Below are 14,605 nucleotides of genomic sequence, written 5' to 3' on the forward strand. Positions count from 1 at the left end.
AAGAGGAAGTGATGTAGCTGGACAGAGAGAGCAAATCAGAGGGCAGAACAGCAAGGCATATAGGCATGGGTAGACAGGAAGTATCTCTCATTTGGAAGCTGTGGAGCTGGTGAGGTGAGGTTGGCTGGTGGCTCTTCCTATTTCTCTAATCTCTCTCAGGCTTTAATCCCAATTTCTGGCTCCGTGTTTTTTTTATTTAATAAGACCATTTAGAAATTCATCTACAAATGACAAATCTTTACAGTGTACAAGAGCATTATCCCACAGAAACTAAGAATATAGAATCAATGATAGAGTCTAGTATGATCCAATGGGGGAAAAGGCAATGTAAAATATGGGAAGGTTAGATCCATCTTTACCATACACAGGAGCTTATATTGGTAAAAGAAGTATGGTATAGAGGGATGGGAAAAGAGTTCCTTATCAAAGTCTGCCTTTTACAGAGAGATTAAGACATGGGACTCTCTTGTAGAAAAGGGAACTGTATAAAAGCATATCTTGCAGACATGAAAGAATTGTTTGGGTTTGAATATTGTTGTCCTTAAAGCAAGTCTATTACTTTTACCCAAGTCTATTGCTTTTTAACTTTGTAACTACAAGTAGCAGCCAGCTGACTTAAGTGCTGTGAGAGCAGAATGTGTCTGACTCAATATTTAGTTAAGCCTGAAAAAAATGCTAAATGCTGTGTCTAGAATAAGGGAAAGTGTACTTCGGGAAGCATAAAAGGGAACAATGGGGGGTTTCATAACAATTACAATATATTCCTTAAAATATGATGTTTTTCTTAAAAGTCAAAAATAGGAGCCAATAATAAACCTGTAATGAACCCTGGTAAGAAAAACTCTATTAAGTATTAAATAAAGATAGCTCGCACTGTTTGGGGCCACCTGAAGGCAATTCACTTGGTGGTCAGAATTTTTCCTTGTGCTGCTGCCCCTTCCGCGAGGCAGGACCTGAACCAAAGCTGAGGCTGGACCCTGGCAGGGTGGTGCCTGAACAGGGACCTGATGGTGGTATGTATTGGAATTGAAGGGAATAGGATCCTGTTAAAGGGTGCTGCACATTCACCAGGAGAGGCCCTGGTTTTAGGGACGGACAGGTAAGCAAAAAACTTTTAAGAAGTGAGTGCCCTGTTCCAATAGAAATGGGACAGCATGGTTAAAAAAAAAACTAAAAAACCAAAAAAACAAAAAAAGAAACGTGTACTTTATACATATATTATTAAGGATATGGTTAAAGCGAAAGGTTTAAAAGTTTCTACTAGTCAAGTCATGGAGTTTTTGCAGTTTATTCAGAAAGTTTGCCTTTGGTTTCCAATGGAGGAAGGATACTTGTTATCTCATTCAGGATCCAAGAAAGAGGCAGCAAAGTATCATAATTCTGATTGGCATCCCCTGCAATGCCTGACTGAAAATCACTCCACACGACCCCCTGAAAACCATAAAAAGGGGCTGTGGGATTTCCTGCTGTGCATCTGGTGATGCATAAGGCAGGGGGAGAAAAGGAAAAGTTAACTCACAAAATGCTATGGGTGTGGGAAAATCTCTTGGAATGGCCACTTGCCTAAAATTAATAAAGGAAGCCTTGTTGACAGTGTCTTCTGTGCTAGGCCAGACCCCTGATACTAAACTGGAAATTCTAATAAATGATCTGCTACCCCTACTTTAACCCCAACATTCGGGACAATTTTCCTTATTCATCTCTCCAGCTGTTTCCTCCCCTTCCCGCTCTAACCACTTGTCTCTCCTCCTACTTCCTGCACTGTGTACTTTTACTATGAAAGCCATACTGGTATGCCAGGAAGCTTCCACTCACCCTACTGGGCTCCCATCACACGGAAAGGGACACCTTTTCTCTGTGATTTTGGGACATTTCTCTCTGACAGGTCTTTGAGTCCATTTGGAGACGTCTAGGGTTGAAATTTTTGTTACCACGACACTTAGATTCTCTGCTTCCTCATAACTGTTCTCAGCTCTTTCCTGGAACTCCTTCACTTTCCCCGAAGGGCTGTTTACACTCTCCAATTCTCATTTAATCCAAAACAAAACAAACAACAACAAAAAAACAAAACAAAACAAACAAACAAACAAACAAAACCTTTCCCTTGTCGTTTCTCTTTGCTCAGACAGCCTTGGCAGTTTGGAGTAAACCTTTTCTCTTTTCACCCCGGGGGTTTTTGGTTCTTTGCTGATCCCATTTTCATTCCCGGTACACTGTAAAAGGGTTAGTAAAGTCACCAGTCTCTCTATGGACTGTATCTATGATTAAAAATTTTATTTTGGTGTTAGGAGAGCTTCAATTTAAAATCATTTATTTTTAAAGGCTAATCCTAACAGAGATGGAACACAAAATCTTGGTCTTTTGAAAGTTATTAACTTATTATAAACTGTAAAGATAATTAAAAATATACAAGTTAGTGGTTAGTCACCTTATAAATGATCAAATTCTTTAAAATTTTCAAAATTATGCTTATAGTCATGTTAAATACTAATGTAATTAATTTTAAAAATAAGCCCTACTTAACCCTCTGTATAAGTTTTTAAAGTTAAGCCTAAAACAAGTAATTAGAAAAAAAACCCACAGTTTCTATTCAGATACATGATTCAGAGATCTACAAAATATGACATTTAAAATGTTTAAGCTTCCACCATAGACACAACTGCCCCATGCCTCGCCTGTTGCCAGAGCTTTGCTCAAACTGTGGACACTTTGGGGTTGATCATGCTACCTTGCCTGGTCAAAGTGAAGTCAATTCTTTAAGGCGCTCCTCTACAGAAAAAAAAAAAAAATCCCAGACCTGGTTCTGGCAACCAAAGGCCTATGCTGCTCTGTGTGACAGCTGAAGGTTAAATGCTGTCCTGTATGACCTACAATTATTGCCCTTCATGAAGCAATGGAGACCACAGGAGTCTGGGGTAACCTGTTTAGGTAATAGGCCTCTGTCATTTTAATTGATACACATGTAGCAGGAATCTTAGAGAGTCTTATTAATAAAATCAAACCCGAGGCCAGTTATTGGGGTCAATGCTGGTAGATCAGAGAGACAGAACAAGCCACAGCTATCTCACCTTGCCAATTCCTCAGCTGGTCCTGTTTCCTCAGACTGGAAGCTTCTGTGTCCTCATCCCAATGGCTCTCAGCTGAACTGTGCTCGAAAGCCTGAATGCTTAACCAGCCAAAAGCCTCCTAACCAGCCAAATGCTTAACCAGCCAAATGCTTAACCAGCCTAATGCTCCTAATTTCTGGTCCTCATGCCTTATAAACCTTTCTGCTTTCTACCACCACTCCCTGGGATTAAAGGTTTGCTTTCTGGGATTAAAGGCGTGATGAGTCACCATACCTGTCTATATCCTTGAACTCATGGATTTCTGCCTCTGGAATGCTAGGATTAAAGGCATGTGCTATCACTGCCTAACTAGTGGCTTTTCTGTTCTCTGACCCCAGATAAGTTTATTAAGGTATACAATATTTTGGGAAACACAATACCACATTTCCTCTCTTTTTGTCTAAAATTTAAAAAAGCTTATAACTAATACAAGAAAAATTATGTCCAATAAGTATATACAATATACACAGTCAAGATTACATTAACGATGTCTAGTCCATTAACATTTGACAGATTCAGATAAAATGTCCAGTCCAGTAAAATCTGATAAACTCAGACCAAAATTTTTCATTACTTATCTTATTTAAAACAAGTAGTTCCTTTTTAAAAGTAGATTCCACAATCTCCCTTTTTATCTTATCATTTCCATATTCTCTCTTTTTTCTTTTCATAATACATTCAGTAGTCTACCTTTTGTCATTTTTATATCTTTCCCCTTTTCTTCAGTGTAGATTCAGTGATCTACCTATTTATCCTATATTTCTTTATCTTTTTTTCTCAGAGTAGATTCAATGATCTATCTCATATCTTCTTATTTTTCTTTTTGCTTTCTAGGGGTGAAGATATCTTTAGGGAATCTTGAAAAGAAAATTTTTAGGTTAATTATCAAGTCCTGTATCATTTGTCCAGTCTCTCCATAAAAGGAAAGTTCAGGGCTTGTCACAAGTCCTTGCTCGAGTAGTCTGTCAGGCTGGATCATCTCAGCTAGTCATCTTGAAATTGTCCTGACCAGTTTGTAGTCCAAAGTTGATTTTTCCATGGTATTAATTGGCTTAACGGCTTTACCATAGTCCATGTGGAATCATCATTGTGGAGTCCTGTCGTCTTTTTGAAGATTTCAAAGTCACTGTTAGGCGTGGTCATGGTTCCCTGCAGACTTTTTTTTTTTTTTTGCCTCCTCTGTGGTTTGGAGTAATCACAGTGTGATAAATGTCTGTCTCTCGGAACCATGAACATTCTTCCCTAGAACAGAAAATCTTCACAGCAATTTCTCCCCACTTTTTGTTTTGCCAAACTTTTCCAAACTGACCTTTGCCAATGCTTTCTTGTAACAAGATGGTCCTGGCAATTCTTCTCTGAACAAGCAGTAGTAAACCCTTTGTCCCAGGTAGCAGCATCACCTCAGTCACCAACACGATGAGAAGGAGCTGGCAACGTGGAGCAGTAGCCACTGCTTCCATGGTCCCACCACTGTTTGTGGCTCAGTCCGGGCCGAAGCTTCTCCCAAGCCTCCTAGGCCGGCCTCAAACTCAGGATCTTCCTGCCTCTGCCTCCTTCAGTAAATCCAACCGGTGTGCACCACCACAACCAGCCGAGTGTAGCTCAGGTCTTTTCAAGAATTCGTACCACTAATGTTGGGTGCCAGATGTAGCATGAATCTTAGAGAGTCTTATTAATAAAATCAAACCCGAGGCCAGTTATTGGGGTGATGCTGGAAGGTCAGAGAGAAAGAACAAGCCACAGCTAACCTCACCTGGCCAACTTCTCAGCTGATCTTGTTTCCTCAGACTGGAAGCCTCTGTGTCCTCATCCCAATGGCTCTCAGCTGAACTGTGCTCGAAACCTAAAAGCTTAACCAGCCAAAAGCCTCCTAACCAGCCAAATGCTTAACCAGCCAAATGCTTAACCAGCCTAATGCTCCTAGTTTCTGGTCCTCATGCCTTATAAACTTTTCTGCTTTCTACCACCACTCCCTGGGATTAAAGGTTTGCTTTCTGGGATTAAAGGTGTGATGAGTCACCATACCTGTCTGTATCCTTGAACTCATGGATTTCCGCCTCTGGAATGCTAGGATTAAAGGTGTGTGCTATCACTGCCTAACTAGTGGCTTTTCTGTTCTCTGATCCCAGATAAGTTTATTAAGGTACACAATATTTTGGGAAACACAATACCACATACATAGACCATTTAGATGATATTTACAGTTATACTTTGTCTTTTTTCAGGTATCTGAGGATATTGATTGACTTTTAAGAGCAACAAGCACCCAGTTCCTTTCACAGGGCTTCAGCTGTCTTCTCAGTTCTCTTTTTATGTAAAGGTCAAGCCACAGGCCTCACTTCCCTAAAGGTACTGCTAGGTCTAAAAACAGTTTGTTTTGCTACCAGATCCCAAAAAGAGATAAATTCACCAAACAGGTTTCAAAGTAACTTTGTATTATTCCTTTATTTCAAGTAACTTGCTTTACAATAAATGCTCAGTAATCAACCACCTACGTCTCATGGTAAACAACTGGATAAAAAAAATGGTGTAAAGCTTATACAAGGTCTAAAGATATAAAAACATAAGCTGTAAGGTTCTAAAAAAGTGTTTTAAGGTCAAAAATGTAACTTAAGGTATGTTAATTCAAGCTGTAGAGGTCTGAGGACATGAAGGCTTGAGTGGTGACGGTCTGAAAAGGTGTTTTGAGGTATGTGGCTATAATTTGTGAGGGTATAAAAAGATGGCCTAAGAACTATAAAAATGTTTCAGATTTCTTTCCCTCACTATGCTATTGTTATATTAAAACTTCAAAGGTTCAAAGTTCCAACATTAATCAATAAAGCTCTGATAAACTAATAATCTAACTCTGGTAAACACTGACTATTATTATCATAGTCACAAGCTCAAGATTTAAAATTTTCCTTTGGTTGTTTTCTAAATATAGAGTTAAAAATGGTTCTGATTGTACTAGTACATTTGTCTAATCTATTTACACCCAGTCTTGTAGAAAAAAATGTTAATGCTTTTAACCAAAATTTTTAGCTTCACAAACTTTTACTGTGACTCAAAGGCATACATCTACTGCCTTTTCTACAATGTGAATTTCAGTACAGACCGCAAACAATGATAATGCTAACATGCTTACATATCTGGAACTTTTGCCTCTAAAAATATGTAAACAAATTAAAAGTTCTTATAAGCTTCAGGAGATCGACTTGGATCTACTTCTCCCAGGTCAAAATGGACTCCAGAGAAGTATTGCCAATCAACAATTGTTTCCCCACCTGCCTATCCATGGGGAAATGGGACCTCTTACTTTTCCCCTGATTTGGGGCAATCCTCTCTCAGCTGCCAGGACCATGGACTTAAAAGTTTCGAATGTACATTTTAGAAAAAATTCCCCCCACTAAGATTTTTTAACTTTATTTCTTGCCCTTAATATACATTGATTCCAGCAGATTTCTAATCAATTAAAGACTAAAGACTGCTCCAACTACTGCCTGCATGTCCCTAGCCCCAGGTAACCCTCAAACAGTCCTAGCTACACAACTGTCTCCCATATGCAGAGTTCCACATCTGTCAGTCTAAAGTTTGTGAGTTCCTTTGAGCTTGGTTCAGTTGTCTCTGTAGATCTCTTCATCATGATATTGACCCCCCACCACCCAACTCATGAAGGCTCTCTTGGTCCAGTCAGAGCTGGCAGACCTTTTATATCTTTCTGTAAACTAAAAAAATTTATGTAAGCTTCAGAGACTCTAGGGAGTCATAAGACTTAGATACACCTTTTACAGGTCAAAAGGACTCCTGATAAGTACAGCCTAAGTTTCCCTACCTGTCTATTCATGAGTATGGAATCTCTTTCTCTCTCATGGCCTTGAGCTCCTCCCCTCGCCCAACTACTAGGATTAATGGGCTTGAAAGTTACAAATGTAAGATGTAGCTAGAATTTTCCTGCCTGGGAGCCATTTGTAGCTAGAGTTTTCCTGCCTGGCCCACAGTCAGGACAAATCTCTGACACCCGCCAGTCCCACAGCCGCTCAGACCCAACCAAGTAAACACAGAGACTTATATTGCTTATAAACTGTATGGCCGTGGCAGGCTTCTTGCTAACTGTTCTTATATGTTAAATTAATCCATTTCTATAAATCTATACCTTGCCACGTGGCTCGTGGCTTACCGGCATCTTCACATGCTGTTTGTCATCGTGGCAGCTGGCAGTGTCTTTCTCTCAGTCTTCCACTTCCCGGCTTTATTCTCCTCCTTGTCCCGCCTATACTTCCTGCCTGGCCACTGGCCAATCAGTGATTTATTTATTGACCAATCAGAGCAACACATTTGCCATACAGAACATCCCACAGCACTTCTCCCCCACCTTTTTTTTTTCCAAAAGGAAAGTTTTAACCTTAACAAAGTAAAATTACATATAATTTGGGAATTTGGGTGTAGCTTCTCTTACTACTTCCTGCTGCAGGGGGGCGCTGTATCTTATGGGGACACAAAGAAAATTTTAGGATTATGGAATAGTCCATGAGGCTGTATTGTCTGAGCCAGTTGCCTTGAAAGCATTCTGGATGTTGGATCATCTGGGCCATGCTGTCATCGGAGACCTTTTAGGGGGTCTTGTCTGGTCAAACCTGATGTATCTTAATCTTGAACAAATCCATAGCCTCTGGCTTTCTGTGGGAACAAAAGCAGAGTCTCCTTTCCAAAGCAACACATCCTTACATCCAAATTTTTAAGTCAAGGTACCTCTAAAATATACATTTTGGCATAATTCAACAGCTTTTACAATCAAATGTTTTTCTGCAGTTAAAAATCCCAAAGACAACACAATCCAGATTCTCCATGTAATATTCATCTTTACGTGGCTTATTTTTATATTAATTTTACTGTCTCTTTAAAGACTTTATTTTTTAAAACTATTTGTTTCTATAACTGTACATTTCACCTTTTTTTGTCTCTTTCAAGCCTACGTGTCTTCTACACACATTGTAAACTATTACATCTGAATCTGTCTTATTGTGAATCTATTGCTTTAAACTGCAGCAGCTGTGGCTGCTGGCTCCGTCCACCTCAGCTTCCTAACATGGCAGTGGCTCTGGGAGCTATTGTGGGTCTATGCTTTTATCCAAGCAGTGTGTAGCCCAAAAACCTCTTTCTTTTTTTTTTTTTTTCATACTAGCAAAGGCTAAATCCACCATGCAGCTTAATGTGCCACTTGCAGAGGACTCATTCCTGCTACACGGCAGGTCGAGCACGCACAATAGGAACCCACAAGTAGCTCAAACCTGCCGCTCCTTTGAGAGAGACAACTAGGAAGCTGTTTTTAGCTCCGTTTGAGAATCTTTCCTCAGGTTTTAGGTGGAAACTCTTGCCAACACATTGGGCACCATTTGTAGCTAGAATTTTCCTGCCTGGCCCACAGTCAGGACAAATCTCTCACCTGCCAGTCTCAAAGCCGCTCAGACCCGACCAAGTAAACACAGAGACTTATATTGCTTATAAACTGTATGGCCGTGGCAGGCTTCTTGCTAACTGTTCTTACAGCTTAAATTAATCCATTTCTATAAATCTATACCTTGACACGTAGCTTGTGGCTTACCGGCATCTTCACATGCTGTTTGTCATCGTGGCGGCTGGCAGTGTCTCTACCACTCAGCCTTCCACTTCCCAGCTTTATTTTCCAACTTGTCCCGCCTATACTTCCTGCCTAGCCACTGGCCAATCAGTGATTTATTTATTGACCAATCAGAGCAACATATTTGCCATACAGAACATCCCACAGCAGTAAGATTTTCCTTTAACTTCCTAAATTTAACCTCTGTCCCTAGTCTATATCTTTCTCAGAAGATTTCCACTTGGCTGACAGACAACATCCAAACAACAGCTGCTTACTATAACCTGCTCCAAATGATTTGCTGAAAGCTGATGTGGACCAGTCCAGCCAATGTAATTGCTCCTTGTCTCTATAGCTGGGTCAGTGAACCAGATTTTTCTGATGAATACTTCATTGCCCAAATTCCCTCCTTGACTTTGACTAGCATTCTAGCCTTGGGCCCTGACAGCAATGTCCTAGTTTTAGTAGGAAGTTACCAAGGAGAGTTAAGAGATCCATGAAACAAAAATGTCTCTGATCTGCAAGCCCCTTATCCAAGGACAGAGAGTTCCTGAAATGCTGGAGGCTATTGTGTATGGAGATAACAAGCGAGAGTAGATCGAGACAGCTGGCAGCCTGGACAGTCACCTAATGTTTCTCAGCATTGTTGGTGTATACAAATTGGCAACAGGCCTAAAGTATCTGACAGACCATTAGTAGTGGGTAGCCATTCCAGCTTTGATCTGGAAGTTCCAACCCCCATTGAGACTTTGGCAACTGTCACACCTACAAGGCGGGGCCAAGGGAGGCGCCTGGGGACCTGAGATCTGGATCGGCGGGTGCTCTCTCTGTGCTGGGACCCTGGATGGTGGAGGTGGATCAAGCAGAGCTCCAGAGAAAGAATCTTTTTCTCTAAGGTCTCATTGCTATTCTTTAAAGCAGATTCTAGAGATAGAATCTTTTTCTGTAAGCCTTCATTGTTAGTTTTGAAAGCCTGTAAATCCTGGTTAGCAGATTCCAGAGAGAGAATCTTTTTCTGTAAGCCTTCATTGCGCTCGCTTAAAGCCTGTATCAGTCCCAATAATGACTCATCTTTGTTCTTGTTATTAAACCAGTGTTTGAACACTGTGTGGATTATTACAATGAATGCCAAAATGGTACAGGCCAGATATGCCTTAGGAAGGTCGTATATTTCCAGGAGGATGTGATTCATCATACAGGCAAAAAGGTTTTCAAATTCTTGTGAAGTAATGTTGTCAGCTATATTACAAGAATTACTCAAAATTTGTTAGTCAAAATTATCAGGTACTTTTACTTACCTTTCGTGGTTTTGGGGGTGTAGTAGCACTTTTCAGCCAGCAGGTGGCGTTGGTACAGCTCCAAAGCAGGGCCTACTGGTGATCTTGGCTGACTGCAGCTCGCTGGAGTCAAGATGGCGGGAGCTGGAGCCGGCGCCGGCACCCAGGAAGCGGGGGAGTGCCTCTTTCGCTGGTCTGGGGCTAAGCTAGGGAACTGAGACCGGACTAGCTGCTCCCTTTTTCAGGAATGGAACTGTGTAGGCGTTCCCTGGTTATATGGAACTTTGCAGGTGGGTTTACGTACCCGCTAGCCGGGGAGGAGGCTGAGGGCAGGAGCCACCCAGACCTTTGGAATTTGCCCCATGTTGGGCGCCAGATATTGGTGTAAATATTAAGGCCACTCCACGTAGTTAAAAGGAGATTTATTTAATGGCGTAACTTACAAATTAAGGGATAGGTAGGTCGCGGGGTCTGGGGAAGGTGTATCATAGTCCAGCGGTGTTCTCTGGAGCTCTGCTTGATCCACCTCCACCATCCAGGGTCCCGGCACGGAGAGAGCGCCCGCCGATCCAGATCTCGGGTCCCCAGGTGCCTCCCTTGGCTCCGCCTTGTAGGCGTGACAGTTGCCGAAGTCTCAATGGGGGTTGGAACTTCCAGATTAAAGCTGGAATGGCTACCTACTACATCGCCACATATTTACACTCCCTTAAACAAGTTTGTTGGACCCATCTGCTCTGGATGTGCTTGATCATATGTGGGTGGGAGGTTCATAGGCAGGAAATACATTAGGATGTACTCTTGCTCCTGATTGGATGTAGGCTGGAGGTATGTCAGGATATATGCTTGCCCCTGATTGGACCTGATGGAAATACTTAAGTTGTTGCAAATTTGATTTGGGGCCATTTTTTTTTTCTGAGGAATCAGAGATGGACCTGGTCAGAGCCCATCCACCTGGCTAGTATTTAACTAAAGGTTGCTTCAAATTTGGCTTTAAATTGTGGTAGTGCTCTTATTCTCAATCTGAGAGATTAACAGCTGTCCATGAACTTCTGATCCTCCTGCCTCTGCCTCATTCAACAAATCCTATGGGTATATACTGCAACCATTTTCACCTAGGGTAGTAGGGAAATATGTATCCTGCTAGTCTAGCAAAAACACTTCTATGACTAATGCTAAGAGCCCAGTCTATGATGATTGGTCCAAATAGTAAGACTCAAAGCCTGTGATTGGTGAGACAAGGCTGTGATTGATCTAAACAAAGTGCTGTGACTGGTCAGAAACCCATGACAATCCAAAGGCCTTTTCTCAAGCTACTCAAAAAGGTTGCTCTGTATCACCAAGTCTGCTGGATGCACTCCAGTGCTGCCTCCCTGGGTGTTGCAACATCAGTCCTCAAAACAGCTTTCCCTGCAGTGGCCTTCTATTGCCTTCTCTGAGCAGTTCAGGCTGAGCTGGTGACACTAAGAAAGTAGCATTAGGGACAGCAGAGAGCAGAGGTGATGGCTGAGGCCACAGAACACCAAGGCAGGGAAGCTGAGTGTAGGTAGACCATGCTGTGAACAGAGCAAGGCAGCTGCTGCTGGACAGAAGAAGAAGAAGAAGAAGAAGAAGAAGAAGAAGAAGAAGAAGAAGAAGATCAGTTTGAGAGCAACCAGAGCAGGAGGGAGAAGGGGAGAAGGGCAAAGGAAAGTGGACAAAGGGTGTGGAGTTGAGTATGAAGAAGGATAAAGGGCTGTAAGGAGCAAGTGAAGAGAAATCACAGGTCCTTGTTGATGGAAAAGTCCCGAAGAGCTACCAAAACTTCATGAACAAAGGTTTCAGACCTGGGGTTGAGAGCTGCCAAGGGCTAAGGGTCCAGAGCCCTGGGGTCTGAACTCTTGATGGCTGAGGGTCATGATCATTGAGGTCTGCACAAGGACTGAACACTTGAGGTCACCAGTTGCTGATGATTCCCAGACAGCTGCTGTGGCTCACATCTACATACAAAAATGGAAGAACTTCTTGTCTATCCAGGTGGAGGAAAGAAGCCTCAGCCAGGTGGTTGTTGACATTTCCACACACAATGCACACATCATGTAATTACAATAATAAATTGCTTGGGAACTTTGCATAGATATGACTCTGATATTCCTTTACCACAAACTGCATCAGAATGTGGAGGGAAAGAAATCTGAAAGATGATTAAGAATTTACATTAGAATAAACATTTTAGGATAAATAAAATATACTCATATGGAAAGTTCTTCACACTCTAATAACTTAGAGACAGCTTCAATAAAAGCACACCCATAGCAGCTCAAAATAAGATAATGAAGCACAATGGTGGAGGAATAAATGAGCCTTCAGTGGTTAGTAAAGACATGAAAGACAATAAAGACTAAAGAAAGGAGGACTCCATTGGAAATGGGGACTATGAAGTTGATCCTGGCAGCCAAGTTAAAGCAATGAGAAGTGTGATTGTTGAAAGAGTTAAAAGATCTTGGGAGTGTAAAGTTGATATTCCTGAAGAACAGACAGCAGGAAAAGAAGCTGAACTTAAATATAGCAAACTTTCTGGAAATGACAAGTAAGTCTGAGCAATCCATGGCACTCCCACAGCCTGATGAAGTTCTTAATTTTCTGTATAAGGAGTGAGTGAATTGAGACCAGTGGAAACATCAAACACTGCTCCGATTCTGTCACAGTCACCCCAATGTCTAGAAATAAAAGTCTCATGTGTGTCCTCTCTGGGGAGTTAGTGAGCAAGCCATGTTCTTATTCCTGTCCAGATCTCTGACACATGTATTACTGAAGTGTTGCTTGAGAATTTCTCTCCAGCTCCCGCCACCAAGTCCCGCCAGTCCCAGAGCCCACTTATAAAATAAACACATAGACTCTTACATTATTTAAACTGCTTGGCCATTAGCTCAGGCCTGTTATTGTCTAGCTCTTACTCTTATATTTAGCCCATTTCTATTAATCTTTACTTTGCCACATGGCTCATGGCTTACTGGTACCTTACATCTTCCTTGTCCTGATGGCGGCTGGCAGTGTCTCTCTCTCCACCTCCCACTTCCCAGAATTCTTTTCCTTGTCCCGCCTATACTTCCTGCCTAGCCAATGGCCAATCAGTGATTTATTTACTGACCAATCAGCAACACTTGACATACAGACCATCCCACAGCACTTCCCCTTTTCTTTTCTTAAAAAGAAAGGTTTTAACTTTAACATAGTAAAATTACATATAACAAAACAATTATCAAGCAAGAATTACAGTTACAATATTAAAGAAGAGATCCTATCTATCTTCTATTTGTAAGTTTAAGGTTTTATATCTAACTTATCTTTTATTATAACTAAGGAAAATTGTAAGTATCTAGTCTTTAACCACATCAAAGACCTCAGAAGGATATACTACTACCTGAGAAATGGAGAAGGATATAAGCAACTTTTAGGAGTCTTGTAGGGTAGACAGAGACAGCTGGCAGCCTGGACAGTCATTCAAAGTTCTCTTGTAAAGTTGGGGCATCTGTCTTCAGCCCACAGGCCTAGAGTCTCTTATTCACTTTTCTCTGTGTCCTGTAGAATGTCTGGCAGTTTTCTCTGCAAAGCAGGAACCTGAAGGACCATTTTGTCAAGCAAAGTTCAGTGGTCACCTTTGTATGGGTCCTGCATGTCCAGTTGATCAGGCAGTCCAGGCAAGAACAGTTTCTTGCCCAACTGGCTATTTTTGTCAAGGTGAAGATAAACTCCGTATGGAGTGTCTTCGATGCCCATCCTCCTCTCTGAAGTAAATCGGTGCTGTCAGGAGCAGACATGTCTCACTGTCCAGAAAGTCTAAATTTTTAAAACATTTTAAATGCCATATTCTGTAGGTCTTTGAAGTGTTTGAAGACTATCTATCTATCTGAAATATATCTATGTATACCTAGAAGACTTAACTAACATGGCTACAAACATTATCATAGATGACTAACTATTAATCTATTTTTTAATTATCCATTACAATTTTAAATGAGTTACATAAACATAATACCTCAAACAAGAATAGAAATATATATACAGTATAACAAAATTAAGTTTAAATTTGTATCAATAAACTAAAATCTATAGCAATGTAAAACATTTTAAACAAGTTGTTACTCTTTAAAAGTAGGTTCATTAATCTACCCTTTCATCCTATCATATCTAAACTATCCCCCTTTTTGTTTTAGAAAGAGATTGTATTTATAATCAACCTGATTTAAATAAAATATTGGTTTTTCTCTGTCCCACACCAGAGGGCTCTTCTGATTTGGGACACAAGAATCTCTTAACCATTTTTTTTTTTTGAGCAATATGTCTGGGTTTAGAGGGGGAGATATTGGTGAAATTATTTAGGCCACTCCACGTAGTTAAAAGGAGATTTATTTAATGGCGTAACTTACAAATTAAGGGATAGGTAGGTCGCGGGGTCTGGGGAAGGTGTATCACAGTCAAGCGGTGTTCTCTGGAGCTCTCCTCTGTCTACCTCCACCATCCAGCGTCCTGGAACCAAGAGAGCGTTCGCCGATCCGGATCTCGGGTCCCCAGGCACCTCCCTTGGCCCCGCCTTGTAGGCGTGACAGTTGCCGAAGTCTCAATGGGGGTTGGAACTTCCAGAA

The sequence above is a fragment of the Peromyscus eremicus genome, chromosome 3 (assembly GCF_949786415.1).
Source record: "Peromyscus eremicus chromosome 3, PerEre_H2_v1, whole genome shotgun sequence".
Classification (NCBI taxonomy): Eukaryota; Metazoa; Chordata; class Mammalia; order Rodentia; family Cricetidae; genus Peromyscus; species Peromyscus eremicus.